Source organism: Rhodnius prolixus, unplaced genomic scaffold (genome assembly GCF_049639745.1).
Source record: "Rhodnius prolixus isolate KJV_2025 unplaced genomic scaffold, Rpr scaffold_12, whole genome shotgun sequence".
NCBI classification, from domain to species: Eukaryota; Metazoa; Arthropoda; class Insecta; order Hemiptera; family Reduviidae; genus Rhodnius; species Rhodnius prolixus.
Window position 1 is genome coordinate 17,319,501 of NW_027411635.1, and position 25,676 is coordinate 17,345,176.

General features: G+C 32.6%; 1 protein-coding gene across 6 annotated transcripts in view; it reads left to right on the forward strand.

The window, feature by feature from the left end:
• grh (grainy head) overlaps positions 1-25,676 on the forward strand; it is a 161,194-nt gene that overhangs the window by 52,566 nt on the left and 82,952 nt on the right. The window contains exon 1 of one of the 6 annotated variants that reach the window (XM_074143565.1): positions 10,529-10,663. The exons of 4 other annotated variants lie outside the window; for them this stretch is intronic. The gene's annotated coding sequence lies outside the window, so the exon portion shown is untranslated. Of the gene's footprint in view, positions 1-10,528; positions 10,664-25,676 lie in introns of those variants that run through there. One more of the 6 variants, XM_074143566.1, reaches the window with a different exon arrangement.

Here is a 25,676-nt window from a genome sequence, read left to right on the forward strand (position 1 = left end):
AGACATTTATTTTAACCATGTAAGGCGCGTAAATATCAGAGGTTATTGGCGCCCGGCTTTCGGACAGTATTCTCTCTTTACAAGACAACAGTGTCCATCACCGGTAACAGTGAAGCTATAAGAAGCTCCTAGCAAGAAAAAAAAAATCTAAGGGACTAGCAGCTGGGTTTCGAACCCGGGTCCTCCGCGTGGGAACGCAATACGCTAACCTCATAGCTAATCCTTACCTTACCAGTCGTTTAATCTCTCATTACTTTGTTAAGTGATAAAAACAGTTATTATAGACAGACAAAATGTCCCTAGTCTCTCTCTAGGCATTACAAATGTATTACGCATTATTCTTATACACTAATAAGGTGAAACACTAAAAAAATATCTAACAATAACCTGGTAAATTATTACCTACAGGCTGTTGTTATAATGTTATTTTTATTTATTTTTTATTTTATCCCCAAGTTTATTTTTTTGATCGAAATGCTCGCCTTAACTTTCACCCTCGATATCATAAATTTGCTTTTTAAATATCATTAAAATATTACGTAAGAGTAGGTATATATATATAAATATTTCTCTCTTGCTCCGTCTTTTTACATTGAACGTTCACTCCACTAAATTGTCACTGTTCTTTATTTTTATATTATTTTATTTATTTTTTTATTATTCAAAGTAAAAAAACACAGCGACATTTTGCGAGAAAGCTTTATTTTTTGTGTTATTATTAAAAAAAACGTAACTTTTACTTTAAGATTTGTTTTTTTTTTAAACTTTTTGATTCCCTTTTTAAGTATAGCTTTAGTGAAATGTCGTGCAAGATTTATAGCTGATTTTATATTTTATTTTTTGAATGTTAAGAATATTCTGAGTAGTTCTTTACCTTTATTTCGTAACATTGTAAACAACGATATGTAACCTAAAAACAAATTTACTTCGTTTTAATGCTAAGTTATTCTAGATCTATAATTGTTATTCGAAACGTTTTTCCAGAGAATCGTTTTTACAGTGAGTTAGTATCGGTTATGTTGAGCTTTTCTCGTTTCAGAGACAATTGATTTTCTTTTTTTTTTTTTTAGGGTTTTCTTTTATTCATAGTGAAAAATTTTAATTATTTATTTATTTTTTTGGGGTAGGGATTCTGATTTTCAGGGTTTTTTTCTTTTTTGAGCTAATCCTGCTCATTCTCTAGTTACCTAAGTCCGCCAGCTAGAGAGTGGTCTTCGCTAACTGGACCTTTGTAACCAGTAGGCTGTGTAACATGACCATTTTTGGTGGCATTTCATCGCTCTACATGGCCTAGCCAATTCAAGCAATCCAAAATTCTGTTTATCACAGTAAAATCCTCTCTTTTACATCTTAAACCACACACTATCCATTCAAAATTCGCCAAAATGAAATTCCATTCTAAACTATCCTTAAATTCTAATTCACCCTAACCAAGCCCTTTTAATTCCAATCAACCCTTTTCACGTACCTTCCATAATCTCTGATGAATGGCTGTCTTTGGTGACGTCGTCTGTCCAGAGAGGCAACCTTAACTTAAAGGGCCTAATTACGGCTGTTATCACTTGATATCCGCGCTGTTCATGAATTCTAGCCAGTATGGTTCGTTGGCGCTATGTCAACGCACATATTCTTCGTGCGTTGCATCATTTTTGGATTTATAGTACCAAAGCTGTGTGAAATAAATTATTCTAAAATTGGTGTAACCGTTTCACCAGAGATTTTGCAATTTCTCTCACTATATAAGGGAAGTAAAGTAATTGCCTATTTTTTTCAACCAGGCTTTACGTCTAAATTTAGGTATCGTGGACGGAGGCGACTAGAAAACATACTTTACTGTAAATTTCTAATATTAAACATTAAATAAAATCCAAGGGCCTAGACTGGGGAATCGAACCCAGTACCACAATACATATTAGCTTTACAGGTCTCGCCTATAACCGCTCGGCTACCGTGGCGCCTACGTTATTAAATCATACTTAATTATTAAAACATATTACGATATATGTCAAAATAGGAGAAAGCTTGAGTAACAGCACATGTACTTAAATGCAACTTAAAACGAACAGTACATTGGAGAAAAGAAAATAATACCAATAATAAACTAAATTATGTGATTGACGTTATAAAATCTTATTTATAGCAACAACTTAAACCAAATATTCGCTCTTTCACAGACATATTTGATGTGGCTGTATGCCCCATAATGGTCGAATTTAGAATTGCGTGTTTTGGCAAGAGAGTGTTGGATAGGGCGGAATTTTTAGAATACCTGAACGGTAAGAATTGGGCTAGTTTAAATAAATTCTGTACATCCGCTGGGAGATATAGACAGTTTCTCATGGAAAATTATAATTATTAATTTTGTATTATTTTTTAAAATTGCTCTTAAGTTTCAGTTCTTTATTTATAAAGGAAAAGTAGTCTCTCTTTGTTTATTTTTTGTCTTTATTTTAAATTTTGGTTATTGGTCGGGATGGAATTGTAATTATTAGTACAAAAGTGCAACTCAAGCAGACGGACGAGAAGTCCGTGCTTAAATGTTAAAAATGTGAAACTTACTTTTATGTGTAATCCAATAAACAACTTATTATTATTATTATTATTATTATTATTATATGATGAATCTCAACGTTCATCAAGTGAACGAACTTTTCTGATAATGTAAATCAACTAGGTATTCTTTTATCCTTATGTAATTTGGAATAGGGATTTGACTTTTCGATTAGGAAGAGATAGTCTGGAGTAAGGAGTTCCTGTTTGCGAAATTTTAAAGTAGAAATCGAAATAAAGATTTAGTTCCTATCAGATTTTTTTTTTGAGGTTTGGTTAAATAAGAGAAGTATAGCGATTTTCGTTAAAGATGAAATCATTTTTAATGATAAAACCTCGAAAATTTTGGCATGACTCCAAAATAGAACGCACTATAAATAGAAAAAGAAACCTCCATATTGGAATTGGCTAAGAACGTTACCGTTGTTATTTGAACCGCTTGACGGATGAGGAAGTTGGTTTGGAGAGAGTTGAACGGGGACTGCCTTGTCTCTGTTGTAAGATCTATTGTCATCTTTTTAGATTTTTTTTTTTTTTTTACTCCGCATGTTTTAGAAGACTAGGGTGGGAAGTTGGATTTGAAGAAGGGTTTCACCGGTCTCGAGCAGGTGTGAGCTCAGAATTAGCATAAGAAGAACTGACCACTGGCTCGGCACTTCCCACGTCCTGGAGTGCCCTAGGTCTCCCTCGAGGTCCACTACACAATTGCATTATCACCCTTCGCCTTCTTCGCTATTCACAATTACTATAGCTCTCCTTTTAGCTTCATTTTATTATTATTATTTTTTCTTCTTTTTCGTTTGCAGTCCCACTCTTGCTTCATAAAACCTCATCTATAACCCTTCTATCTTTACAATTATTCTAACAACTACAATAGCCCTATGTATATCTACGTGTGTGTAGATGTTATGGCGAAGACGATGCGTTTTAAAAGTAAGGGATCGCTTTCTATGCTCTACAACACCCCTTTTTTAGTTCATCGTTAAAATACGCTAGCCAAACACATTCTATCTTTTTTTTACATATCTCACGTAACGTTTTAAACTTAGTAAAAGTTCCTACAAACCATTTTCTATATACTATAAATAGTATTTACATTTAAAATAAAATTCTGCTATGAATATAATCACTTTCTGTGTTTCAAAAACTAGCATTTCTCATAAATTTTAGTTTTTACTAGGTTTCAATATAGTTTTACTATAATCTGAAACCCAGAACTCTTTAATTAAAGTCAATTTTTGTGAAAGAAATTTTTATAAAAAGACTGGTGTGAACACGAACAAGCCCTGATTTTTCTTTAAATTTGAAACTTTAATTGCATATTTAATTCGTTATAGTGTTTTATGGATACTCTGTTTAAAGTACTTTTTTTTTGAACATATGGTTCTTTTACTTGTATGCTATAAAGTATAGTGTTATCTGTTGCTTAAATTAGGAGAATGGAGAAAATTTCTCTAATTTAAAATGGATTTTTCGCTCTAGAAAATGGCTTCTAGGATTCTCTTCTATTCAATCAATTTTCTTGGGAAATTCGTTTTACAAATGTACCCGTTTTACAAATAACAAAGTTAGTGTGAATTCATTTGTCTTGTAAAGATTTGGATTTGAATATAATACCTTGAATATAGTTGTGGTAGCAAATTGAGCGAGTGTCCGTCCATACCAGATTTTTTTTTTGTTGTAAAAGGGCTGTGAATTTGGTATTTCCCTTAAGGGCCAAAAAGCTTTAATAAATAAACGAACTTGAGAATTGGTAGGACATTAAGGGTGCAGACAATCAAAATTCTTATTTAAACTTACCTATTTAATAAAATACTTTTATAAAACATTACGAACAGCATTATTATTATTATTATTATTATTATTATTGTTCAATTTCTTGTTTTTAACAGCGTCCAAAAAACCAAATGGTTTTAAGGTGCTGCTAATTGTTAATAGACAATAGGGTTTTTAGGCAGTCTAATTCTACATCACAATTGATACGTCACTTAAGTATTTGCCCCTCATTTTACGTACGGGTGCGGCAGCATAACTTCCTTTTTTCAATACTTAATCAAACCCATTGTATGAATCAGAACATTTTTATTTGTTTTTTGTATAATCTAGGTGCGTGCCTAAAGTTTTGTTTTACCTAGTTTTGAAGATAAAATCAGATAGGTGACGTCCCCCATTCTCCATTCACTGAGTAAACCGATTTATGGCGTTTGTCATGACTCTTGCCAGCATGGTAGGCGTTATTTCTTGCAGGATGTTGGTCTTCCAAATCTTGTAGGGTCCTTGGACGGTTCACATAAACACGGTATTTCAAAAAACCCATTAGAAAAAAATCACAAAGGGCCAAATCTAGAGAGCGGGCCGGCCACTCCAAATCGCCCCTAAATTGAGATGAGGCGCTCTGAGAAGTGTTCCCTCAAAACAGCCATCAATGCTCTTGAAGTGTGTGCCGTTGGACCGTCTTGTTGGAACCAAATGTCCCCCTAAGTCCACCTCATCTAGCCGTGGAAAAACAAAAAAAATTCCTGTAACATGTTTACATAACGGTCAGAATACACTGTAATTGCGACTTCATTTTCCTCAAAGAACCAGGGGATCAATAATTCCAGCTGTGGAAATTGCACACCACACTGTGACTTTAGGTGAATGCAAAGGCCTTTGATGCTATTTCAACATCCAGGAAGAAATTGCCAACATAACGCCTGCTATGCTGGCAAAAGTCATGACAAACGCCAGAAATCGGTTTACTCAGTCTATGAAAAATGGGGGACGTCACCTATCTGATTTTATCTTCAAAACTACGTAAAACAAAACTTTAGGCATGCACCTACATTATACAACAAACAACTAAAAATGTCCTGATTCATACCAAGTTTTTGTTTTCTGATTAATTTTAGTTGAGCGATAACTTTAATAAATATAATTATGAAGAGTTTTTACAACATTAGAGTTTTGAACTGAATAGACACAAAATCAAGGGCCGTTTACCAATGCTTTTTAACAGCAAAATTCTGATTATTCTATAGATTATTATAGTTAACATTTTGTGCAGTGCCAATAATTGCTTCGCCTTCAAGCTTAAACCCCAATGTTTACAATGTTAAGTCCACAATCGCAGGTCATTACATTTTTTACAACCGCATCGCTAATCTGAATCTTCTGACTTTATCCGTCGCGTTATGTTTTTACTTGCTTCGAGCGGTTTCGAATACTTAACCCTCATCAGTGCATACCTATCTCCGAGGGATTGTAGCGTTAGTGAGGTGCCGAAAAGAATGAGTATTAAATGCAGATATCAGAACAAAATTTGTCTGTTAAATTCAATATTAAAATATAATTACAATAAGTGGAAAGATTTTTTTTTTTTTGCTTAGATTAAAAAATCCAAAATTATAAATGTCAACAAAATTAAAGCTGTCAACAGCTGGGCCAGTTTAGAATGCAACACTTTAGGAGGTAATGTTGCAGCGCCAGTAGCTACTGTGAACTCGTTACTCTGCCACCGGTTTTAGGTTCAGCAAGTTTAACAATAATAACTGCACAAGGACGAAGCGGTACCTGTTTCACATAGCCTAATATCTTGCAACAGGTTGCCCACCGTATGTGGTCATTTCTGTTTGTTTTCTTGCTTTATTTATTTTTAACAGAAAATTTTCTATTAGAGTAGAATTTTGGAAATTTACTTTTTTTTCCATTTTATCAAAGAAACATCTGGTTTGAAACATTAATGTGATTTTTCTCTTATTTTGATATTTAATCATTAAATCGTGACACACTTCTTGAAACTTTGACTGTTTAACAACATTTATTTTCCTGTAATATGAAATATGAGGGAAAACCAATTGTATTTTTCACCTTGAATGCAAGCATGCGCTACATGCCATTATGTTCTATTTGTATTTTATTTTGTTTATTTATTAATTTTATTATTATTTTTTATTTAAGAGTGATTCTACGTTAGGTCCTCTCGACTCACACTAACTTCTGCTCCTATCTTGAGCCTCCGATTCTGTGAGATCGTACCTGGCCATGGCCTCCCCTAATCGCCTAATCCCCACCTTGTTCTAGGCCTTTCCCTTCAATCTCCCAGTTAAAAACTGCCTTGAGCATTCTTTGTTATTTATTAACCTTAAATTGGTGGACAAACCATTTTTTAATTGCTTTAATTTTTCCTGCATGAAGAATGTGTTGCCGTCTACCTGTAGCTCATTTCTAATTTCCACGTACCTTACCTGTTCTGGATGAACCAGCCCGATTTTCGCCAGTAGTCCATTACAGTAGCCCAAAAGCTTTCTTTTTTTTTAGCCTTCTCTTAGGATCTCAGGTTTCTGCACCCTAATATACAGTACTTTCAAAAACGATGGTGTGTATAAAGACGCTTTATGCTCATTGAAATATTTCTACTCCTGAGTACTGTGTTGTCCAGTCCTATTATCCTTTTATCTTTTCTTAAACTCCTGTCCACCTCTTGCCTTGAAAAACCTCCATTTTAGATAATGGATCACATTATTTATTTTTACGTAGTTTTGCCTTCCAAAAAAAAAAATAGTAATAGCAAAAATTAATGAAAATCAACATGTCTTTCCCACTTATCGATTAGATACATATCATATGAAACGATGTGGTCCAATCAGGGAAATCGATTGTAGCTTTAAGATCGAAAATCCACCTCAAACAGAAGAACCATTTTACCAAATAAAGATCTCAAATTTTTTGGTATTTTCTTCAAAATGACTTCAATTATTTGCTTTAAATTTTTGTTTGCTCATTGTACTTTAGTTTGTGTCCGTCAGGTTGATTTTAAAAATTGTATTAAGAGGGACTTCTAAGAGGAATGAATAGGCTTTGCTCTAATGTACCATTTCTGTATAAGATCTTTGTATAATATAATTATATAATATAATATACAAAGGAGAGATAAATATTTTACAGGGTTTTCATTACTTGAGAAAGAGCGATATTTCCGTTTTTCTGGAAAATGGCTTCAATAATTTTCTTCCAAACTTCATACATAAAAGCTTACATATAATGGAAGTTTAGGCTTTTCCTGAAAAGCTTATATTTTTGGGTACCTTAGTTACAAGGTACAATAAAAGACAAAGTATTAGTCAAAATTTTTGAAAATAAAATACAATTTTGTATAATTTTTATTTGAATAAATCTCAAAATATCAGAAAAGGAATTATAATTATCATTATCCATAAATATAAGACCAGATGTTGTAGGATGTTGAACTTAAAACTTCAACATTGGTTGACAATCGGCCGTAATTCTTTGAAGACACTATGTTATCATTAATTGTGTTTGTTTGTTTCAACTTAATAGTAGATTATATCAATTTTTTCAATCCGCTGAAGACAAAACTGGTGAAATCTCTAAAATTTAACCTTCTATATATCATTAACTAAATATCTATATCATTAAAACATTGCAATGTATACAGGTTATAGAGAAAACTTTTCACTACAATTCGGTAAAGAATTCATTAAAATCGGAACAATACGATGAGAGATATAGAGGTTTGAAATTTGAACGATTTACAAAACCTCCAAAATTTAACCTTCTATATCTCAATAACTATTATCACTAAAACATTGCTACTTATATCAGTTATAGAGCTAACTTTACTCTACATTTCGGTAAATAATTCATTAAAATCTGAACAATACGAAGAGAGATATAGAGGTTTGAAATTTAAACGATTTACTAAACCTCCAAAATTTATCCTTCTATATCTCAATAACTAGAAGCACTAAAACATTGCTATTTATACCAGTTATAAAGCTAACTTTTCTCTGGTTTTCGGCAAAGAATTCATTAAGATGTGAACAATACGATGAGAGATATAGAGGTTTGAAATTTGAACGATTTACAAAACCTGCAAAATTTAACCTTCTATATCTTAATAACTATTATCACTAAAACATTGCTACTTATATCAGTTATAGAGCTAACTTTGCTCTACATTTCGGTAAATAATTCATTAAAATCGGAACAATACGAAGAGAGATATAGAGGTTTGAAATTTAAACGATTTACTAAACCTCCAAAATTTAACCTTCTATATCTCAATAACTATTATCACTAAAACATTGCTACTTATATCAGTTATAGAGCTAACTTTACTCTACATTTCGGTAAATAATTCATTAAAATCTGAACAATACGAAGAGAGATATAGAGGTTTGAAATTTAAACGATTTACTAAACCTCCAAAATTTATCCTTCTATATCTCAATAACTAGAAGCACTAAAACATTGCTATTTATACCAGTTATAAAGCTAACTTTTCTCTGGTTTTCGGCAAAGAATTCATTAAGATGTGAACAATACGATGAGAGATATAGAGGATTGAAATTTGAACGATTTACAAAACCTGCAAAATTTAACCTTCTATATCTTAATAACTATTATCACTAAAACATTGCTACTTATATCAGTTATAGAGCTAACTTTGCTCTACATTTCGGTAAATAATTCATTAAAATCTGAACAATACGATAAGAGATATAGAGGTTTGAAATTTAAACGATTTACTAAACCTCCAAAATTTAACCTTCTATATCTCAATAAGTATTATCACTAAAACATTGCTACTTATATCAGTTATAGAGCTAACTTTACTCTACATTTCGGTAAATAATTCATTAAAATCTGAACAATACGATGAGAGATATAGAGGTTTGAAATTTAAACGATTTACTAAACCTCCAAAACTTATCCTTCTATATCTCAATAAGTATTATCACTAAAACATTGCTACTTATATCAGTTATAGAGCTAACTTTACTCTACATTTCGGTAAATAATTCATTAAAATCTGAACAATACAATGAGAGATATAGAGGTTTGAAATTTAAACGATTTACTAAACCTCCAAAATTTATCCTTCTATATCTCAATAAGTATTATCACTAAAACATTGCTACTTATATCAGTTATAGAGCTAACTTTACTCTACATTTCGGTAAATAATTCATTAAAATCTGAACAATACGATGAGAGATATATTGGTTTGAAATTTAAACGATTTACTAAACCTCCAAAATTTAACCTTCTATATCTCAATAACTATTATCACTAAAACATTGCTACTTATATCAGTTATAGAGCTAACTTTACTCTACATTTCGGTAAATAATTCATTAAAATCTGTACAATACGATGAGAGATATATTGGTTTGAAATTTGAATGATTTACAAAACTTTGGTATTTTCATGTTTTTAGTTTTTAGCCAACCAATTTTTTAGAATATAAATTTCCTGTCGTTTTTTACAGCAGAGTTTGTTATTAGGATAAAAAAAATAAAAAGTAAAAATAACAAAAAACATATGTTCACATTAGTACTACGTAATCAGAATGATGCTTTAACCTAGGGGATGTAGCAAACTTACAGATTAGCCCTATATACTTATTGGCTAGATCAGTTGCTCTCTTCAGTAATTTTTCATTTTATTTTTAACAACAATTACTGAATAAAAAGCACAGGTGCTGTAGAACTAGTTTCTCTGTTATTTTTGCGGCGTGGTAGTGTTAATGGAGTCCGCGAGATGGCCAGTCCGCCGGGGACAGCTCCATGCGGCCGTGTGTCGAGGTGGGGCTGTGTCCAGCTTCTCCTTTCTACACACTTAAATAAAATTTTTTTAAAAAAAAAAAAAAAAAGATAAAAAAAGGGCAAAAAAATTATATTTGTTGTTGTGTTTGTTTGTTTTAAAACGGGAGTGTGGCTGTGGCTGAAGGGGTTGGCTCAGTTTGGAGAGAGGGAACTGTTGGGTCGAGTGGTTAGGCGGGGGTTCCGACAGACAGTGACCTGCCACTGCGAGCTGGCTCTCCACCTAGTCAGGTGTTAGCCGGTCTCGAGCGTACACTTTATCTCGTCTTTTTTAGTCATTTCTTCCTATAATTTAAACCTCAATTATTTATTTAATTCAACTTTTAAAGTGACTACCAATTTTTTCTTTACCAATAATCACATTTTTTACCCACGTTAATTATCAAAAAGTGATTGAACTAAAAGTGATAAATGAGTGTAGTGTACGAAAATTTGGATATCTGGCCAAGAACCAGACAAAATTTTCTAATACTGGTGGTGCTACCAAATTTTTGATAACAGTCCAGGTATTTATTTATTTATTTACGTAGCAAAATACCCCTCAAAAAATAGAAAAACTTTATTTTCTATTTTTTTTTTAAAAGTAAAAAGCTACACTTATCACTTAATAGTGCAAAATATATGTATGCAGCATTTTTTAAGTCAAATTAAATCATTTTCCAAAAATTTTGGATAAAAAATAATATTTAAATGATTTATTCTGATTGAAAGATCTATTTTGGTTGAAGGAAGAGGTTCATTTATTGATTAGATGGTTAGGTAGCCAAAGAAAATATTTTTTGTTTTTCAACATCCTGTTCTGTCCTCCAGAAATTCTATCCAACATCAGAGTTTTGATGGAGAATTTGGGAACTTCTGCTTACAGAGTATTATTAATTGACAAGTCAAATTCACTGTTTAAATTTCTGAAAATACAGCAATCGCTTAAAGTAGATAAAAAAAGAAATCATAACAAAAGTTAGAATGAAGACAAAAAAGTAACAACCAGCCCGCTAAAACGGATCAAATAATTGATAAAGCTTAATTTGGTTCAAAGAAGCTTTAGATTGACGGAGAAGAGAATTAAAATCATTTGATTAAAAGAAGATTTAATTGGTTTGAAAGAAGATCTAAGTTGGTTGAAAAATGTCTTACTTCAGCTGCAGGAAAAAAGGTGCCAATATGGGTGGTAAAAACCTTAAAAGTTGAGCCTAATTTGGTTGAAACAAAAGTTGAATACCAGTGATTTTATCCGACTAGTTCTTTTCCTTTGTCTCTCTGGCCGATTTTTGGATGTTTCTTTGTCTTAAAAAAAGAAAAAAAGAAATAGAATCATCAGGTAAACCTATAGAAATTTAATTTCAACTTATAAAAGCATTTATTACTTAATCGAAAACACTTCTAATGACCGTTATCATCCTGTAACCGGTCAGAATGGCCAAAAATAAGCATACACTATCTGTGATGACCAATCTTGCTGATCCAATGCTATTTTCAGCGAGTTTAATTTTATTGAAAGTAGGATTAATTTAGTTTTTTATTTGTTCGAGAAAAAGGTTTAAGTGTGGCTGATACGAGATTCATTTCGTAGCAAGAAAATGTTCAATATTAATTTCCAAATATGTTTTGGTATGATCAGAATGTGGTAACTTTTTAGTTTAATTTGACTTAAAAATGCTACATCTAATGGTTTTCGGTGTCCAAATTACCTGAAAAGTGTGACTTTTACTTAATATCACATTTTTTGGGGGGTAAATTAAATGATTTATCCATTTATACAATTAAAAGATATTAATCTAAATTAAAAAAGTCTAAAAATATCAATTAGTTCTATTAATTTTGCAACGTTACTTAATGTGATAAGTGCTATTGCAGGTGATATGAATGTACGACACGCCGGTAGCCTCCTAGCTGACCATTTGCGCATGTTTATTTAAAAGGAACCAAACCGCATTTTGTATATAGAATTAATTGGATTTTTTTAAAACTTATTTGTATGAAAGTAATAATTATTTTTCGTTTTAATCAATTTTAAATGTACTGAGAGTTCTAATTTTAATTTGCGTCATCTACTTGTTTTGGAAAGTACGCAAAATATCAACATTACCATCGATTTCGTCCCTTAATTTTTTCAAGGATCCTAAATATTTTGAACTAAATTTAAAGGATTCTAAAAGTAGATTTTCTTCCCCATTTTGAAATGAAAATCATTTTTTTTTTTTTGTAAGTGCATATTCTGGAATATGGACAAAGTAAATTCCCAGATATTGTATATCCTTACCTTATAAGATCCTTATTTTTTACAATGGCAGACATGTTGGCCTCACATTTCTTGTTACAAAATTCCGTTTTAGATCTTTTTGAAGATTTACCTCTAGCCGGCCGGCAAAAGATGTACCTTCATTAATTCTTAGGTAACAGCTCTTTTGTAACAATCAAAGTCTGTAGCTATAACCCCAAAAACACATCTTTGGAGGTTGACTAATGAAAGAATGGCTAAGCCTTTCCAAGCGTAGTTGTGCTATGACTCATGATAATACTCATTCTGCCAATGGGGTTTTTGAAACTACATTTCCGCGTCAACAAGATTTATCCATTCATTCCCATAGTCAAGAGCCGATTAAGGCATTGATTGTCTAATAAATCAGTTCTAGGCTGATGTACAATTATATCCAGTTCTTCATCAAACGAGAGCAGTTTTTTTTTTTTAAATTTGAGTTCCAGAGACTCGGAGTACTGGTCCGAGAAGATATAAGCCTTTTTTTTGGACACAGAAACCTTCCACATCGTGTCTATTTTATTGAGGAAAGCATGTCTTTGTCAGGTAGATCTTGAACTGATTCAAACGGTGGGCTGGCATTACTTAGTTACCTTATCCTCTTTCAGTCCTTTTTCAGCAATCCTAGACCTATTCTACATTACTTTTCGCCTCCATACAACTTCGCACTTTAGTAGAACTTAAATTAGAATTCCTGGAGACTGATAAAAAAAGCTTTCTAAATCTATTAATGATTTACAGTCTATGAAAACTTGACAAAATGGTGTGTTCGTTTTCATTTAACATTGATTCTCCTTTTAGAACCATTCAGTAAGTTGCTATACTCCCAACTGTACTCCCAACTGAACTTTAGCTTCAACATTTCTTGCCCTAAGGCTTATCTCTTTTAGGTTCGTCTCAGCTTCTTACTTAAACTAGCACTTAATATAAATATTCATACGAATGACGCTTGGTATCCTTTTAAATGAACATCGTCTTCATTACAAATTATAAATTAGACAAAGTACATCTAGAAATGAGTTCATTTCTTTTCTGCCCATTTAGGGTAAATTATTTTAACAAATTTGAATGCTGTGACATTTTTCAGAGTCAATTTATTGAAATTTCTAATATTGTTAGAAAGTAAATTTAGAAAGCTATATTACTGTATTCTAATTTTTGTTATGTATATTTTAAATTTATCATTATAATAATAATATATATTAGTCTTTTATTTGACGCAAATTTTTTTACAGCATTCCAATTGCAGAAAACATTTTAAGATTCACTTACATTTATTTTTGAATTTTGTAAGGTTTCTTGAATTTCTAAAGTTAAGTACAGAGCTAAATACCCCATGATATATAGTTTGTAATATGCGTTTTTGCAATTACAAATAAGTTTTAGAACACGCTCAGCTTCTATAGTTCTTTATATTCTTGTTCTTTAAATTGACTCTTGCAACTTTATAAGAGAATCTTTAAAGAATTATTATTATTTACGTTATTTGGTTCTATTTACAAAACATATTTTATGATATTAAAACTATTTGATTATTACTTGTCGTATTTTTATGAAAGAGTTCTACAAATTTGGTGATATTTTTGAATAAAAAAGTAAAACAAACTTCAAAATATCCATACGACTTTATCTTGCTGCAAAGTTTACAGGTTTAATAAATATAAACACAATTTTTACCGAATTCGATGCCTTTAATTTAATGTACAGGCAATGAAGAAAGCAAGAATATTGCCAATTTCAGTCATTATTTGTTGCCAAGCTTTCGACCTAGCCACTAGATCAACTTCAGGACTTATGCTGTTGACAATTATAATATTTATTTTTTGGGATTATTGTGTATGGTTGGTATGTCTTCTGCCCTGTTTGTTAATGTACTTCATGAAAGATTGGGAAAAATAGTCAGCTATAGTTTGGACATTTCATAACTGATAAAAGTAGATGAGTGGATTGGCTGTGAATTAAAAAAAAAGTGCTTAAAGTACTTTGGTAGCTAAAAAAGGATCGTAGGCTTGGACACCTTCACAGGATGAAAGAAGAAAGAGCTCCTCACGTGCAGGATAATGTGGTGCCAATGAAGGATACATTAGTTTAAGGCAATTTATAAATTAGATTTGTAATAAATTAATGTAAGGGAAAGTCAAAAAGTGATTAAGTTTAAATTTTGTTGAATTTCGTAAATCGCTTTCACTTCTTTTAATTTAAATAGTATAGCTAAATAAAAACAGATAATTGATCCCTAATTAATAAAATTATGTGAACAAAAAAAAACAAAAAACGAAAATGGAGTAGAAACAGCGGTTTTGCTACAGTAATGACAGAATAATAATAATTTTAACCGTAGAGAGTTGTTTAGTACAGTTTGTTCGCCTTATCTGGAGGATCCTTTCAACTCACCGCGGACAGCTTTGACAGACAGTTGTGTTTCCAACAGCTCTGGTGTCATCCATGCATCCCGGGCTGGCAAATCTTCAACAGAGAGAGAGAGAGAGATTGAGGATGAAGAAGGGAAATCGCTAGTGTGAAAAGCACGACTTGGTTTGACAATACACTTTGCGGTCCTCAAAGACAGAGAAGAAAGAGAGCGATTTGTTTTTTTATAAAATCAATTTGCCTCTTTAAGCAGTCAGCGTAACTTAAAATAAGTAAATCGCTGTAATTTACCCAGAAATTTGTTGCTTCCACAAAAGCTTGTAATTCAAAATTATACGAGGGTCGTTTGAAAAGTCCGTGCAAAAATAAAAACTACTTAATTTTTTGGGGTAAACCTTTTTTATTTTTCAACATAGTCTCCTTTTAGGCTTATACACTTCGTCCAACGCTGCTCTAGTTTGTTGATCCCTTCCGAATAATAGGATTTGTCCAAGTCTGAAAAATAGCCATTCGTTTCTGCAATCACCTCCTCGTTTGAATAAAATCTTTTTCCCGCCAGCCATTTCTTCATATTGGGGAACAAATAGTAGTCCGAGGGAGCCAAGTCTGGAGAATAGGGGGGATGTGAAACGAGTTGGAACCCTATTTCCATTAATTTTGCGACCACAACTACTGAGGTGTGAGCTGGTGCGTTGTCGTGATGGAAAAGGACTTTTTTGTGGGCCAATCGTGGGCGTTTTTCTTGCAGCTCGGTTTTCAAACGGTCCAATAACGATGAATAATATGCACCTGTAATAGTTTTACCCTTTTCCAGATAGTCGATGAGGATTATTCCTTGCGAATCCCAAAAGACAGTCGCCATAATCTTTCCGGCCGAAGGAACGGTCTTCGCCTTTTTGGCGCAGATTCCCCCTTGGTAACCCATTGTTTAGATTGTTCTTTGGTCTCAGGAGTGTAGTGATGTATCCATGTTTCATCCACAGTGACGAAACGACGCTTAAAGTCCTGCGGATTCTTCTGGAACAGCTGCAAACCGTCCTTGCAACACTTCACACGATTTCGTTTTTGGTCAAGCGTGAGCAATCGCGGCACCCATCTTGCGGATAGCTTTGTCATGTCCAAATGTTGATGCAAAATATTATGTACCCGTTCATTCGAGATGCCCACAGCACTAGCAATCTCACGCACCTTCACTCTTCTGTCATCCATCACCATATCATGGATTTTATCAATGATTTCTGGAGTAGTAACCTCAACAGGGCGTCCAGAACGTTCAGCGTCACTTGTGCCCATATGGCCACTCCGAAAATTTTGAAACCACTTATAAACTGTTCTAATCGAAGGTGCAGAGTCACCATAATTTTTATCAAGCTTCTCTTTAGTCTCCTGAGGCGTTTTGCCTTTCATAAAGTAGTGTTTAATCAACACACGAAATTCTTTTTCGTCCATTTTTTGAAAATCACTCGACTTCCTCGATTCAAACGAATGCCAAACACAAAGAAATAGACCGATCTGGCTGAAACTTGGTGTGTGTTCTTCCAAGAGATGCTACTAACTAAATATAACCTCGATACGCGCCAGTGGTGCTATCTCTCTGACTTTGCACGGACTTTTCAAAAGACCCTCGTACTTGTCTCAACTTACAAGTAAAAATACACATGAAAACAAAACATTCGGAATTAACACATTTGTAGAATGCGTAGATTTAAAGGGAAGATACTTAATTTTAAGGAATCTAGAAGCCCAGAATTAACGAAAGAATGTCCCAAATGGTTTAGCTGTTGCTTCTACAAAGATTCTATATATTTTCTAGTTGATTTGGGATATCCCTTTCATTGATACGAAATATGAAGTACGATGATCGAAAACAATTTCTGTTCGAACAGTAAAATCATTAACTAAAAGTAGACTATGGTTTTTGTCAGATCCTGTAAACCATCGAAATTTGGCTAATACAGCGCAGAAGCTGTGAATTCTTCATATTGGTGACCAACTGTAGCTTACAGTACAGCCAGCTTCTTTCGTGAGTTATCTTTGGCTGCACTGGACGGCAGTATCTAATTAGTCTCCTTCATCCTTTTCAAGATCATTAACAGAATCCTTTGTATCCTTAACCAGGTTAAATAAATAATTTTTAATCTAGTCCTTCGTCCGTCCACTAGGGTTACAATATCTGTTGGGATAACCAAGTCAAGATGTATCGACCCATTCACCTGAGTATATTCATTATGGCGAACTGTATGGCTTCATTAGTGAGTTTCACGCTCTAGTCGTTTTTTTGTTTTTGTTTTTGGTTTCAAGACAATGATTCCGAAGGTTGTAAATGAAAAATGACTGAACAAAGAACCTGCAAGTAGCACAACTTTTTAAAAAAACAAACCGAAATCGGGTAGGAGGAAAAAAAATATGCATAAAAAGTGCAGTGAACACCGATCTAAAATTTGTAAAAGTAAAGTAAAGTAATCGCCTATTTTTTCAGGTGGGGCCAACTACCAAATTAGGTGTCGTGGACGGAGGCGACTAGCAAATATACTTTACTGTAAATTTCTTTTATTAACCATTAAATAAAATCTAAGGCCTAAGACCGGGGAATCGAACCCAGTACCACAATACATATTAGCTTAACAGCTCTCGCCTCTAACCGCTCGTCTACCGTGGCCGAGTTTTTTTGGGTGGAGGATAATTTATTTTGGAAGTGTATTGGGAGAAGAATTACTTTTTGCTTTTCTTCAAAAGAGCCCTTTCAAAATGTTGCATTTCAGAAACCTACGCCCTACTAATATTTTCCCCTAAATTACTAATTGGCAACCATAGCGAACAATCTACCACATTTAAAAAACGATTCTATAATCCAAATGAAATGGAATACCGATTTTGGAAAAACTTATATTAAGTTATGTTCTGGTGTGATTATCAAAAAAAAGAGAGAAAAAAAAATTATTCCAGACGCGTGGAATCGTTTTAAGAACATTAATGGACAGTTTTTCACTTTGGAGTGCTTGAGTTGGCTGCCAAAAAATTTAAAAGATTTGTCTTTAAAACTACTGCTTGTTTCGCCGTCAAAGCAAAACGGTCCTGCTGAACTCCTAAAGAAAATTTTCAGCATGATGACGGTCATGATTACATGCGGAGATGCTTTTTCAACGTCATACAGTGGACATCTGTTTCTTGTGCTCCAACGGAAAAATGTAGATCGACCGGAGAAGTCACGGGAAGCGAGGACTACTGCGTTGTAATATTTTTTAAAAAAAGGATACATATTTTTGTTGCCCAAATTCCAATTTGATTCCAGATCGATTGAATAGAAGTGGTGACCTTTACGGGACCTTTGTTTTTAACGTTATTTTTTTGTTTACTGATTTATACAGAAGACTTCTAAATCAACATTTTTTGGGGGGTTTTGTGTTTTTATAAAACGAAATTTATGTAGACCTTTTTGTTTATAACGCTTTCTAGTAACATTTTTTCGTAATGGAATTTAGGAGAACTGTCATGCTTCCTTTAAAAAGTTAATTTTGTTATAGTGAACCAGTAATAACATTGAAGACAAGCCAATATTTCATGAAAATGTGAAATTTCATGAAACATTTGTCAGAAGTTCGAAACTTGCAGTAAGAAAAAGTCGTGTGATTTATTCACTTATAATTTTCTCAAATACTAGGTAGTTGATTGCATTTGGGTACCATCGTCAATAGTACCGTCAAACGGTCAAGCGAGTTGTCTCTTTAATTTCGAACAATTTTGCACGAAAATCGTTTTTATTAAACAAGATCTCATTGAACTGCAGTATGCAATTGTTGGAAGTGAACGTAATGCATCCCCGTTGTGTGTACCATTCTCTGAAGGCTTGTCTCGATTTTCCAGAAACAGCTGATACCTGCTGCAGGTTTATGGTTCTATTTGGCTAATATCAACACAGTTTCATTTAAAGATCCCATTTAAATTACCCCAAGAGATCCCCCGTTAAGAGTTAACTACCAAAGTTAACTAACTCAAAATACTTCAGTACCACTTCACTGAATGGTTATTTCACTTAAGGTTTCCTCATCAAAAAAACCTGAGATTTCTTTTAAACGCAACTAATTAGAAGCATAATAGGAATATAACTATTGTTTAAGACAAATTTCTGAGGTAAGCTTCTTAATAAGGTAGACCGGAGATTGGATGAAGTTCATTCTGAAGTAAGTTCGGTGCAATGAACTATTGTATCAACTGCATTCGTCTTTGAGTTTCCATTCAAAGGACACGTTTTGATGTAAACTGAATAACAAAATGCAATCTGTTAGTTTGGATTATTATGTTGAGTGATTAGAATAATGCAAAAATGAAAAATAATAGAAAAATTATATTTAATAATTTAGATTAAGCCCAAATAGTAAACCTTGCAATAATTTTGTTAGGGCAGAATCGATAAACCAAAATTTACCTAAGCCGAGGTTCAGTGTAAAAAGTGAACTTTAATCTCAAATAACAATTTACAAGAGCAGGGCTGGATCTTACAAACTGGGTCGTCCTTATTTCATAATATAAATTCAAAAAACAGTGGAAAAACTCGGAATTATGGCCTAGGTTCACTGTAAAAAGTAAGTTTTAATCTCAAATAGCCATTTACAAGAGCAGGGCTCGATGTTACAGACTGGGTCGTCCTTATTTCATAACGTAAGTTCAAAAAACATTGGAAAAAAAACGGAATTCTAGCCTAAGTTCACTATGAAAAAGTGACTTTTAATCCCAAGTAGCCATTTACAAGAGCAGAACTGGATCTTACAGACTGGGTCGTCCTTATTTCATAATGTTAGTTCAAAAAACATTGGAAAAAGACGGAATTCTAGCCTAGGTTCACTGTAAAAAGTGACTTTTAAACCCAATTAGTCATTTACAAGAGCAGGACTGGATCTTACAGACTGGGTCGTCCTTACTTTATGATATAAGGATCAAAAAAACCATGGTAAAGTACGGAATTCTAGCTTAGGATCACATTAAAAAGTAAGTTTCAATGTCAAATTTGAGGTAACGTTCTGGGAGTGTAAACAAATAGTTCATTTTTTGCAATTTTTCTGAAAAATAAAGCGCTAATAGTTGATTTAAACGTTGCATACCCACTACCATAGAACTATTAACTTCATTCAAGTTAGTCTGGCACTTTTATTTCATACATTATTTTCTGTCGAACTTCATTCAAGCGAAATTTAAGACAAAGTTGATTTGTAAAGCAAAAATGCCAATAAGTTTATGGTTCGATTGGTTCTAAGTCGTATAAATAAATGAGTATCATATGTTACTAAAAAATTATTAGTATTTGAAAGGAAGTTAGACTTAGCAATCCTTATTACGTTTTATTAGATCTGGTTTAAATTACGTCACCGGATGTAGAATCTATCACTTGGTTTAAAACTTTTATTTTTTTTCGCAGGACATTGATTTATTTTAGGGAGGTCTATGCGTCTCATGTTCTATTGTGGTAATCCGAGTATTGAAGTGTTGGCTTCATAAGTAACTTTAAATCCCAATTTTAGGTTTCAAAAAAAATTAATTGCGTAAATTGCAGTAGAAGTGAATTGTGCGAGTGCTCGACTATAATTTTATTATTATTATTATGGTTTTTAAATTTTGGACTGTGAAAAAGTCAATATTTTGGACACAATCCTTTGCAATATATGTTTTTTTTTAAAAATTATATTATTTTATTATGGTTATTTTATCTTTTATATTGATTTAAAATTAATTAAGAAATAAATCTGGAAGAATTCAAAAGGAATATTTCGCCAGTTAGATTAGAGACTAAGTGCCGTTTTTAAAAGGAACTGTGATACAAGTTATATAAGGCTAGTTCCTCATTCTTATATTTTGATTTATATGTATAGAATATAGCAATTATAGTATTGTTACTTTCTCTTATTGTAGTAAGAGAAAAGAATTGCGATCTTCCTTATTACTATTTTGATATTTCACGAGAAATACATATTTTGAGATCCCTTGAAACATGAAAAAGTTGATTTATATGTATGGATAATTTTCTAATAAACGTTTGAAACGATTCCGTTAAAAATCTGTTACACCGATTATATGCATTCCAGATCGATAAACTCATCAGTAAATTTCATTTTAAGGCAATTCTTTGGAGCGATTATTTAACCAATAAAATGTTCTTTTAAAGAAGTTTATAGTTAGTTGAATAATCTGTTTAAGAATTAAATAAATTAAGGAAAATACTACTTAAAAGAAAAACAACGTGATTAGATGTAACAATTCCATAGTTTTTCTCATTTTCTGAAAATCTCGAAAACTAATTTTACTGATATTTTTTTAAACTAAAGCTTTTTTAGCCTTTATAACTATTGTTTCAGCTATATAACTGAATTGTAAGTTATTTACACTTATTTAATTTAAAGGTAAATTACACTTGTTACTTAAAATTACGTATTTTTGAGTAAATCATTTTATCAGAATTTAAAGGTAAATAACTAACATTCATTTTCATGTCACTTTAGTTCGGAAATGATTATCGTGAAAATTGATTTTTAAGGAAGGATTCTTACGACATAATGATTCCCTAAAAATCCTCATGAAGCCTTTCTTAACGAAAATTCGGATTCTGAATTAAAATAAATAAATAAAATAACGTTTATAGTTGTAATAAGAGAAATTCTTATGCATTATAAATATTTAAGAGTAGTTTTAACAGATCGGATATTATCTAAATTGGAGTTCCAATAGTGGTTTTATCTTCCTATAAATTTACCTTAGCCCAAGACATTCAATTTTTACTAGAGGATAACTTAAGAAGGAAAGCCTATGTTTTGGAAATTCTCTAAGAGGAAACAAAAAAGCCTGTGGAAATTATTAAAAGAGAAAAAAGCATTTTGTAAGATGAACACTTTTTTAAGTTTGAAATGGAGTCGTTTTAATAATTTTGTTTTGTTTTGTTTTTAATTAAAAATTAGTATATAAAGTGCCTAACGATCGCAATTCTACCTCTTACTGGGAGTAAGAGCCAGTGTACACTCACACGACCATCTCTTACTGCATTTACTCATAATTATAATTAAAAAAAATAATTTGCTTCTAAACTTTAGTTCGTCTTAAATAAATAGAGATAGGGAATCAGATACCATGAGAATTGTGCGAAAGGTCTGTAGAGATGATATTGAGGATGCGATTATTTAATTGCATCAGGTACGGCCATGATTTAATTTAGTCTTCACTAAAGTCCACGCAAAAATAATCAACTTTATTAATTAATACTTGAAATCAACGTCATAAACCCAAAATCATTTAGATTGTGCTTAAAATATCATCTTTTCTGGGACAAAAATGTTTTAAAATATTGTAAAAATTGTTTAGTACGTCTACGTAAAGTTACCGTTGCAAGATAGGAAAAAATCAATGCTGATATTTTGGAAAAAAAGAAGTAAAATTAAAAATTAAAATTGTTTTATAAAATCAAACTTAACCAGTTGCTTAACTGGAGTGGTCTTCAAAGTTGAAATAACATAACTTATATATAGTTCAATTTTATACAGGTGGTAGATTCGTACATTGTGCTAAAGTGGCACCCAAGCGGCTTACATGACGGCGTAGGAAACCTTGATTACCTTCAACCTTTTAAAAGTATAAAAATCAAATAATTTCTAGCAAAATGTTTAGAATAATTATCATTTATAATTATTAATTAATTAATTAATTATTAATTAACTAATTACTAATTATAATTTACTAATTTATTACAAAAAATTAGTTTTTATTTTGTAAATTCGAATTCGCATTGGCATTAGAGTTCAGCGAGAGGGAATATAACAGGCGATAGTTCTTGGGCAAACTAGAAGGAAGTAAACCCGGAATTCGGAAGTGATTTGGAACCCTGTCTGTCAGGGTGCGCAGTAAACATTAAACGCTTTTGTCTTCCATGAACGGTGCTGGACTGTTCTAGACGTAGAATTGTGTTTTATTTACATAGTAATCGTAAGATACAATATAAATATCTATATACACTGTAAGACCATGGACATACGAGTATGTCCGTCTGCCAAGTTATGCAGAGCGGGAACGTCTGGGTTAAGTTCAGGAAGCTAGAACACTAAACGTTTCTCCTTTCTAGGGTGTCTCCTAGACTAGATGCTAGATCAAATGGTGATTTTGGGAAATGAGAAGTTACTTAGGTGTTTCTTACCCAGGACATGCTACGAGGATGAAGAGCTTCTCCAGCATTCATCACAGCTTGGTGGGTTTTCAATATTAGAAAAAACAAACAAATAAAATCTGATTAATGGATTCGTAGAAAGGATTGATAGTAACATCTCTCAGACTTATGGTTCTAATCTTTACCGAGCATTATGGTTTTAGAAGGTTAATGAGGTTCATACTAGACGCCTTATTGTAAGGTATCAAAGGAAATAGCCAGAAAATATGAATACAGAGGGTACACAGTATCATCAGCATGTGGAAATGGACTAGCCACTTCTTCAGGGATCTTGGCATACCCTGCGGGTATCCCCAGTCTAACAATACAAACAATACACTTACACTAACAACCCAAACATTGTACACAATACAAAAACATAGGGCCTGCAGAAGTATTTGTTTTTTGAACATCTAACTTATTCACAGGGTTAAAAATGTATTGCTTAGAATTCTGAGTTTATCTGGATTATTTTTCTCAAAATATTCCTCCCATATAATGTAAACTTCGTTTATAAATTATTTACACATAGATCTACATCTTGTATTCTATTTTCATCACTTTTTCTAAGCTATAAGGCTGTTAAGGGGGGATATCTCGGACTACTTTTGCCTCAAATGTTTATTTTAGTGTAAAAAGTAGAGTAATCGCATATTTTTCAGGCGAGGAATTTAGCCGTCCAATTACCAATTGGGTGTCTTGAACTCTGTGACAAAATAGCATACTTTAATATTAATATTTTATCAAAAAATAAAAATTAGCAAGAATGTATATCGTATCCCTAACTGGTTTCGGACTTCAATCCATCATTAGATGTAGATTAGTGTAGAGAATTCGACTTCACCTTATGTTTTACTTTCACACTGCACTTGCTGACTAAGTAATGCAGCTTTACATGGCGTATGTGTTATTAAAATGAAATTAATAATAAAATAATAATAGTAATAATAAGGGAAGGGATTAGCTATGCGGTTAGCGTACTGGACTCCCACGCGGAGGTCCCGGGTTCGAATCCCAGCTATTGGACCCTTAGATTTTCTCTTCCTAGGAACTTCTTACAGCTCACTGTCCGGTGATGTTACAGTGTTGTTTGTAACGAGAGCACACTGTCCTGAGGCCAGCAGTGCACTGAAAAAAGCTCCTTATGCCAATAACCTTAGATGTTGACGCGCCTCAAATAAAATAAAAAAATAATAATCAATCAGGGAAGAAATTAGCTATACGGCTAGAATCCAGCTGCTGGCTCCTTAGATTTTTCTCTTCCTAGGAGCTTCTTACAGCTCACTGTTGTCTGTAACTAGAGAACACACTGTCCGGAGGCCGGCAGTGAACTGAATAAAGCTCTGGGCGCCAACAACCTCAGTTGTTGAAGCGCCTTAAATCATTAAAAAAAAATGAATAAAAATTAATTATTAACATAATTAATTGAATGTTGACCATTTTTTCTCGCTCAAAAGCGTCCTTAATTCAGTTTTTCCCCCCTGTAAACCTGGTACTAATTGGTATACCACAGGATTTAAAGGAAATCTTTGGGGCAGTTTTCTAGAAAATGTTCCAAAAAAACTAAATAGGAAAGAAATTAGGGATGCAAACTCAATTTTTGAAAATTGGAAACTTGGTTAGCTGTAAGAGAAAGTGACCAAAACGTGGTGGTTACCAGTGGACCAGACAGGCTGGCCAACTGAGGAAGAAAGTTGGACAGCAAACAGTTGTAGATTGCCTTCTGTTTTTTTTTATTAAGTTACTTTTTTTTATCTTCAATTTTTTTTTCATATATAGATTTTTTTACTCTTAATATGTATTAATTTCATCTACTTTCTATCGCTAGGTAAGTGGCCATTTTGTATTTTCGCCCTGATATCCGTTTGCGTCTTAGAGGGATCCGCCCATTTCTGCCCTACTTTATATAAACACGACGTCTGTTACAAATGAGAACTCATTCAATTATGTTACAGATAATAACAAAAAAAAATTATAAACTTTTCAATATCCTTCGAAAATAAAATATCTGGTGTAAATAAATGTACTTTCGTTTATCAATTCTCAAGATTTTTTACTGAAACGGAACATATTTTGTTTAACCGTGGGTTATTTTGCCAGTAAGAGAAAAGTAAACTGACTATAGCTTGGGTTTCAAATTTATTTGTGCCAAAATAATCACATTCCTTAAATATGAAGTCTTTTCCAGACTTTTAATTTTTTTTACATCGTTAGTTGGAATTGTTCTAATTTAAGACAGGCCCTATTTCATCATAATGATATTATGATAGAACTGCATCTTGTTTTCATCTCTATCTTGAAGAATACGTGCACATATCTTGTGATATAATGTGATAAGTTAATGTTGTGATATAACCACTGAAAGTAACCACAAATAATAAAAGTTTGGGCCAATTAGCAAAGCGCTAATAAACAAAACCACGCCATTTTATTTGAGTAAAATTAACTCACCATTATTAAAGTGCAAAATTTTTTTGTACTTGACTTATATTTTGGATAAAATAAAGTATTAGACTTCACGATAGCCGAATGGTTACAGGTGACGTCCACAAAGCTAATATGTATTGTGGTACTGGGTTCGATTCACCAGTATAGGCTTCAATTAATGATTAATATGAGAAATTTGCAGTAAAGTATGTTTGCTAGTCGCCTCCGTCCACGACATCTAATTGGTAGTTGGACGTTAAGCCCCGCCTGAGAAATAGGCATTACT